Here is an 8,546-nt window from a genome sequence, read left to right as displayed (position 1 = left end):
CATGAAGAAAAGATACCCCTATTTATTTCGAGAGAATGAATCTTAGGCTTGAATTTTGCACTAATATACTTTGAATTTCATATTGAGACTCTCCTTGTAATCACTTGTGATTTAGTAAGGTGTATTAAGCTTTGTTGGTACATGGAGATGCATTATGTTGAATGTGAGCCGAGTGGGCCCATCTTGCTACATATATATCATGCTTTTTTGTTCAGCTAACAGGTAAAAAACTTTGCATAGTCCTATTTACAAAGTAGACTCTGCCAAAATATTTGAAAAGTCGAAGAATTAATCAAAATGGAAGATTAATAAGAGACCATTTGGTATCGAGGTCTAGGAGGGTTGTAGTTGGATCTTTGAACTTGATTATAGATTCGGCTTGACATTCGAGGATGAATATTTCTAAGTGGGAGAGATTGTAAAGCCCCAAAAATTTTCTAATATGATTTATCCTAATTCAAGAGAATAATTAGTGAGACCTCGAAGTACGTACTGGCTCACATAAGGGTAGCAAGGTCATTGGGATACTTGGGCATAAAGGTCACAAGGATTAGAGCTCCCTGGGTTTAGTGGCTAAATGCATGACTTGAAGGGTTTAGCAAATAAGAGAGAAACAAAATTTTTGTAGCTAGGGTGCGTTAGCTACGCTGGCCTATGTAACTGAAACCATCGAGAAGAGAAGAGGAAAAAGGAGAGGTTCAGCTGCGTAGCTTGCGTGCGTAGCTATACAGCCAGGCGTAGCTAGGGTGCGTAGCTATGGAAGCATGCATAGCTAAAACAAGAGGGAAAAAATAGAGGAGCTTCAGTTGCTACCCATAGTGCGTAGATAAGTACAACTCCTAAGCACCCCATTTTTTATAAATAAAATGAGGCGATGAAAGAGAAATTGAGCAAGATTTTTAAAGCTTTGATATATTATAGAGAAAAAGAGTCAACTCCAACATTAGATATACTTCAAGGTATGATTTCTTGGTACATCTATGATGTTATAACATTATTATATGCTAGAAATAAAACAAATATGAATCTAATCCATCAGAGTTCACTTAAATTATGAAGAATCACCAAGAATACCAAAGAAGAGATTTTCTAGGATTTGCGTCAATAGGTAAATTTTTCTACTCCAACCTTATTTATGAGATATAAATGAGTGTATTTATGTTATTCGTGATATTGGGAGGTAGCTGAATGTGAATAATTATGAAACCCTAATTGAATATTGATGGTTGATGGTTAGGGAAAATAATGAATAGTAACTTGAAATATTAAATAGAGGTTGTTTAGTTATTTCAAACACTAATGGATTATTAAGTACTATAAATAAGATTATTAAGCATGGATGAACGTATTTGATAGGAAAGTTGAACCCTAAATACCTATAATTAAAAGTAAAGGCCTAAATAGGCCTTGTTGGATATTGTTGAGCAACTCTTGACTCATGTTGGATAAAATTGTGCAGGTTGTGATTGGTTGAAGACCTTCAATACTTGTGGTAAAGTTTTGAGAGCATATTGAGATATGTTGAAATCTACTACTTCATGGAGTTTTTCCTCCAAACTACATACCATAAAACGATTTAGAACTTGAATTCTAATTATGAATCTTAGCTTGTGAGGATGAGTGGGTTGGAATTATACCATTCCTTGTATTGTAAATGTTTAAATGTCATTGTCATGAATTTTTGTTAAAATTATGAAGTGTAATATATTTAAAATATCTTTGCATTTGGGAGTAGCACTTGTTGAACTAAAAGATAAACTCTCATTTTGTTAATTACTTTTAACATGGAATTGAAAAAAGTTTTTATTTAATTTTGGATCAGTTATGAACACAATTGATTTAATGTAGATTTCTTTGAGGCTTTTAACCTATGAACTTATTTTAGAAAAAAATTAAATATTTTGGGAGTTACTAATGGAGACCATCAAGATTGTTTCGGATTTTGAATTTGTTGCCATGGAACTACAAGTATCGTTATAGGAACACATTCCAAGGCAAAGCCGGGGTTTGTGGGATAAAGTCTCCTATTTTGTGGACAAATTATTATTACTAAATGTAATAAGGTTAAGTCGCCTCGTACAGTACTACGGAAAGCCGCCCGAAAAGCAAGGTCAAATACGTATGGCTGGATTGATCATCTAATGTTATTTTTATTGTGTCGGCATCGGTATAGTACTCGTGATAAAAGTAAAACATCACATGATTTTGATTGAATTTAAATGCTAAAGGAAATGACTTTGGAATATGTTTTACATTATTATTCCATTTCCTTATTTAACTTATGAATTCATATAAATGCTTCCTTGTTATACTTTGCATATCTCCCTATCTTCTTTTTTTTATCTTGTCCCACTTTTTGAAAAAATAGTTCATGATTCATACTAGGCATGTGGAGCTAATCCCTTTGGTCAAATTTCTATTTTTGTTTTCAGGCATCGGACCTGAGTAGCACGAGCCTCGCGGATAAGTCAGCTAGCTCTATATCTCCAACTTATACTTCTGGTGAGACTCCACTTTTGATATCGTAGAGTAGCATTTACTTTATCCTCTTGAGTCACTGGGACCTGTCTTGATTGAATATTTCATTTCGTGTCATAGAGATTACATAAACAGTAGTAGTTTATTCCTTTGGGTTATAAGTTATGGTTAGTTATATGACATGCATGAATGGATAATTACCTTTATGTCTTTTGTTTAATGAAAAACTTTATTTAAAGGTTAAGTTTCATGCATGAATTTTATTGTTTAAAATGCTTATATTTTGAAAGGCTTCGCCATACATATAAGAGAGAGTTTATATATGGGTTTGGTTCGCTGGAGTCGGATAGTATACCGAGTGCCGATCACATGAATTTTGGATCGTGACAGAATGAACATTGAAAAGGGTCGGATATATCCCTTTACTTTTATTTATTATTTAATCACGTCACCCGTTAAATTGTTTGATTATTTATACCATTATCATTAGGCAAATGGAACCAACACGTGGCGCACTTTGAAGGAAAGACCCAACCCACCACTCAAAAAAAAAATGATACTCGATCCAAATGGGCTATATCTGACCCTTTTTCGTTTTCTATTCAATCTTATGGTCCTCCTCCTTGTACCATTGCAACCAGAGCTAAAGCACTCAAAGTATTCATCTTTCTTCTTCTCTGCTTCTGTAATTTTTTTCTTCCTCACCTTTCTCTCCATAATATTTTTCTTCCTCATCAAATGGTAAAAGACTGTGAGCCAGAGATAAAGATGAATTCACTCCAACTTTGGGGAGCCACACTAACAGTAGAGATGCCAGTAGGATTTTCATATCCTCCAACAACAAAGCACTGCCTGAACTCAAAAACTCAACAAATACAAGAGAAAAAAAAAATATTGCCGATTGTAAATATCAACTTAAGCCTACTAAAGCTGAATCCAACTTCACCACCAGATGCATAATACTAAAACCATGTAAGCATATTTCCACTCCTACTTTTGAAAAGTACAAAGACCGACATGCCTCTTAATCAATAACAAAGCCTCGGCGTGACGAAACATGAACTGTAAAATAGTTCCAGCTAGCGTATTTCGAGAGAATATATCTAGTAAATTATTATAGTTGCTTCTCGAGATAATTACAACACCTAAATTATTTACGATCAGTAGACAATACTCAGTTAAATATAGAAGATGTAGTGGAAAGAATTCCGACCATTGAAAAAATCATAACTTTAGGTATCCTTAATCTTGTCTCCTATTTCATCCTCGTTAGTTGATAATTTTACTATTTTCAGTATTTGTTAGTTAATTTATTTATTTAACATAAATATTACAATCTTTATAACTAGGAATTATTTGAACGAAGCCAAGCCTTATTTCTTTGTGGGATTCTAATCTAAACTCTTAAACCGGATTATATTTACAGCGACTACTTATTTTTCAGGATTAGAGTTGAGCGTGATAAATTGTCGAACCGTATTTCCAGTTATGAGTAATTCTATTTGTAGCATGATGAAGCCATTAATGGAATTTTGACATAAGGGATCAAGTTATTTTTCAGAAATGACCACAATCAATTGCAGGATTCACTCCCCCCACCCCGTCTTTTCTTTTTCCATAGACAAAAAGTAATATGCTTGTGTAGGCAAAGCAATTTTCAGGTGTACTTAGTACAACAAAAATAACTTTTTTCAATTGCAAACAAGTTAAATCAATTATATGAATTCACTGTCCCTGAGCGTGTAAATTCATTCAGTCCAAAAAGTTTGAAATACATTTGATACTAAAGTAAAAAATGAGAGGCTAAGTAGTTGAAGTTCTTGAATAAGAAAGTGAAGTTATACAACAGAAGTGTCCATGACTAAAATTAAAAGACAATAGAAACCAAAAATCAAAATTGTTAATGCAACATTAATGTGAAAAATCTTGGGATTACTACCAGCGTTTGGTATAGTAATGTACAAGACACCATCTTTAACCTCAGCCTTAATCTTGTCAAAGTCAACATTCTCAGGCAATGCAATTCTTGTACTATACTTTCCATAGCTCTTAGCAGACCATTCATCCTCACTATTCTTCTTGGCCACTTTCTCAGCTTTCACAACCAACATTTTCTCTTGCACCTAAACCTTCACATCCTCTTTGGTCATGCCTGGCATATCAAATCACATTTTGTATTCTCCTTCAATTTCCTTTATCTCCTTCCTCTTCTGTACCCAGCATCTTCTTCTGCAACCCAATTCCCATTTAAAGCAAAAGGGTCTGTCCATCATTTGCTGCACTGTCCTTGCTGTTGGGAACCTATCCCACAACCCTGTCACAAATATTCAAGAAAGGTAAAAAACAAACTATTCAGATAATAAATTTGAGAAAGGTACGTAATGTATGCCATTTTGGTACATGTTTAGCTAGAGCCGGATACAAGATTTGAATGAGTTTGAAATTTTACCTCATCCAATTTAATTTATTCCATTCAAAATTTATTATTTTTATTTGTTTAATACATTTTTTAGCACACATACATGATAGGAGCAAAAATCTACTGACTTATAAGCTAGATCCGCCCCTGTATTCAAGGTAACTAAATGTACGAATGTTAGGAAAAATGGCTCAAAAATGAAAAGAATACGATAAATTGAACCCATATTATTTTAATAACTCAACCAATTCACCAAGTTTAGACGGATTGAATTTGTGATTCGGTTACTTATTTGACCCAACGGCTTGAGATCGAGATGACCTATCAAACTATTGAGTTTGCCAAAATAGTACAACTCAGTAAGTCAAAATGCAATCCCACCTTAGACATACAAAATCAACATTGAGAATGTAAATTTTTGGAAGAACTTATGCTCATAAATTAAGACAAATACAACTTCCATATTTTTCTTGGAAAAAAGGGATGTTGTGTCATGTTATGATATGTCACTTCACTCATTATAACACAAGCAAATTTTAAACAAGTTAAGTTATAACTCATTTTTAAATTTTACTTATTTTGACGTGTCCAAATTTGACTCAAGTCGCAGATATGCAACCTCTATCCATCATCAAGCACTTTGACATCGTGCACAAAACAAAACAAAACACAAAAAACACACAGTAGATAATAATTAAAAATATATATATATGTACAAAAGGGAATGTTTTGAATCTTACCAACAGGGGCCAATTGGGGTGATCTCTTTCTGGGTTATTGGTGATTGTTCTGTCTTTGCAAGTTTTCAAGATTGTGTCTTTCATCAACTGACATGGCCTTCACTTTGTTATTTCCACCTCTACTTGATATTGGAACAGAGTAGTATGAAAGTTCTAGATTGTTAACTGAAAATGGAAAAGGTTGAGAAATTGAAAATCTTGATAAGCAGTGAGCCATGTTGTTGTTATCTTTGAAACTTCAGTTGCAAATTGTATACGGATAATATCGAACTCAGGATTTGACCGAGCATCTAATACGATAATTTGGGATCGAGAGATGGTGATAAAATCCCGAAGATCGGTTCCTGCCTTACCGAATTGCCATCGGAAGCACCAGACTTGCCCTCGAGCTTATCGAGGTCATAACCGGTCCCGGTCATAACGGTCTCAAGGAATATATTGCCAGCTTATCCGACAGGGGTCCGAAATTTCCGTAACTAACCGGGCATTACGGCGAAAATCACGGAACACACCAAAAAAGGGACCAACGGTCAACAAATCAAAGACCTTTTTACCTTTTATGGAATAATAGGATAATACCTTAAAAGTAGGTTCCCCTAATATATAAAGGGGCCTCACAATTCATGAAAGACATTGTAACATACACTCATAAGCAATACATTACCATTATTCTCTAAATTCTTATTTCTTTGTTATCTTGGTGTCAATCAAAGTACATTCGACTCAAGGGTGGTCAGCTTTCCTAGGCCAAAATTACTCAATCCGTGTGGTTTGCAGTTAATTTATCGTTATTTATTTCAATTGCACTCTAATTTATCGTTCAGAATCAAGTTAATCCGCATATCCTTTAAGCCACTAACAAATTCAATTGTTATCCGATTTTGAGGGTAAACAGTTTGGCGCCCACCGTGGGGCTAAGGATAATAACGGTAATTTGATACGAATCATCATAGCACACCCCATTTTATACTTGTTCTTTGAAGTGTTTCTGATTTCAGGTCAGGATCGAAATGTCAAACCCACAGTCTGTCCCTCTAAACATAGACACAGAATCCGGCCACCATGGCAGGAACAATAATGCAGTGCTCGGTAACGAGGAAACACCGGTCGATCTTGGTAGAATCCCGGTGGTGGTTCCCATCAACGCCTGTTCGCATATGGTCATCGACACAAACCAGCCCACCGACCCCGAAAACAGCCTGCGCAGGGAAGTGCATTCGATTACCCAAAACACTCACAACGGCAAAAATGATGGAATCGACCTGCGCATGATTTTCGAAATGCTACAGGCTCAACAAACAGCGATAGCTCAGATGCAGAACCAAGGTCGAACACTGAGCAGGAATGAACTCGAGCTCCCCCGGGAAGCCATTCGCACAAACGAACCAATCTCGAAAAAAATGAGCGAGAGTGAATCGGGGACGAACCCCGAAATCCTGAAATTGCTAGAAGAATTAATGAAACAGATATAAACAGGGGGAAAGAAAATCGAAGCCAATGATAAAAAGGTGGAAACCTACAATTCCAGGGTCGACCAAATCCTAGGAGCACCCCCGATATTGAAGGGCTTGGATTCCAAGAAATTTATTCAAAGGCCATTTCCCCCGAGCGCGGCTCCGAAGCCGATCTCCAAAAAGTTTCGCATGCCCGAAATCCCCAAGTACAACGGAACGACCGACCCAAACGAGCATGTAACCTCTTATACATGCACCATCAAAGGGAACGACTTGGAAGATGATGAGATCGAGGGATAACGAGATGCTCAGAGAGTTCGTTTCTCTATTCCAGATGGAACAAATGGATTTGCCCCCGGTCACGGACGATTGGGCCGTTTAGGCTTTCACCCAAGGACTCGACAATTGAAGCTCATTGGCTTCACAGCAGTTAAAACAGAACTTGGTAGAATATACAGCCATCACTTGGACTGATATCCATAACCGGTATCAATCAAAAATCAGGGTCGAGGATGACCAACTTGGGACCCCTTCCGGATCCGTACACCCCATCAGGATCACCGACCGAGTCAAGAGAGACACCGATCACGAACTTAGATCAAACCGGGATCGATATCAACCGTACAATAGGGACCGGAGAAGTAGTGGATCCGGGCGAAACCCTATGAGAAATGAAAGAAGGAATGACCGAGGACAGAACAACCAAGGACTCATGAGCAAAAACAACTTTGACAAACTCATCGGGCCTAAAGAAGCACCGAGGCTCTCAGAGTATAATTTCTGCATCGATGCCTCTGCTATCGTGTCCGCCATCGGACACATCAAAGATACCAAATGGCCTCGACCTTTGCAATCCGATCCAGCCCAAAGAGATCCTAACCTTATGTAAAAATATCATGGCACGCATGGACACAAAACGGAAGACTATCAACAATTAAGGGAAGAGGTAGCACGGCTGTTCAACAACGGGCATCTCCGAGAATTCCTCAGTGATCGGGCCAAGAACCATTTAAGGAACAGAGACTCAAATAAACGAACCAAATCATAATAACCTCAGCACGTCATAAACATGATCATCGGTGGGTTCAACGTTCCCTAGGGACTGATGTTAAAGCGCACAAAATTTTCCCCCACAAGAGAAAAACGGACTCGAGATTACCTATCGGAAGGGACCTTGTCATTCAATGACAAAGACGTAGAGGGGATCACACAGCCCCACAATGATGCACTAGTAATATCGATACTCATAAATAAATATCGGATTAAACGTGTGTTGATTGATCCAGGTAGCTCGGCCAACATTATCAGATCGAGGGTCGTGGAACAACTTCGCCTACAAGGTCAGATCGTACCTGCAGTCCGAATCCTAAACGAGTTCAATATGGCCTGTGAGACCACTAAAGGGGAAATAACATTACCGGTAAACGTCACCGGAATCATTCAGGAAACCAAGTT

The 8,546-nt window shown here is 37.1% G+C and overlaps 1 pseudogene; it reads right to left on the bottom strand.

Annotated features, from left to right (window-relative positions):
• Positions 1-4,316: 4,316 nt before the first annotated feature.
• LOC107789936 (small heat shock protein, chloroplastic-like) lies at positions 4,317-5,854 on the bottom strand (annotated as a pseudogene).
• Between the last annotated feature and the right edge of the window lie 2,692 nt (positions 5,855-8,546).

This window comes from Nicotiana tabacum, chromosome 15 (assembly GCF_000715075.1).
Source record: "Nicotiana tabacum cultivar K326 chromosome 15, ASM71507v2, whole genome shotgun sequence".
Taxonomy (NCBI): Eukaryota; Viridiplantae; Streptophyta; class Magnoliopsida; order Solanales; family Solanaceae; genus Nicotiana; species Nicotiana tabacum.
Note: the sequence above shows the minus strand (reverse complement) of the source record. Positions and strands in the feature narration are given on the sequence as shown.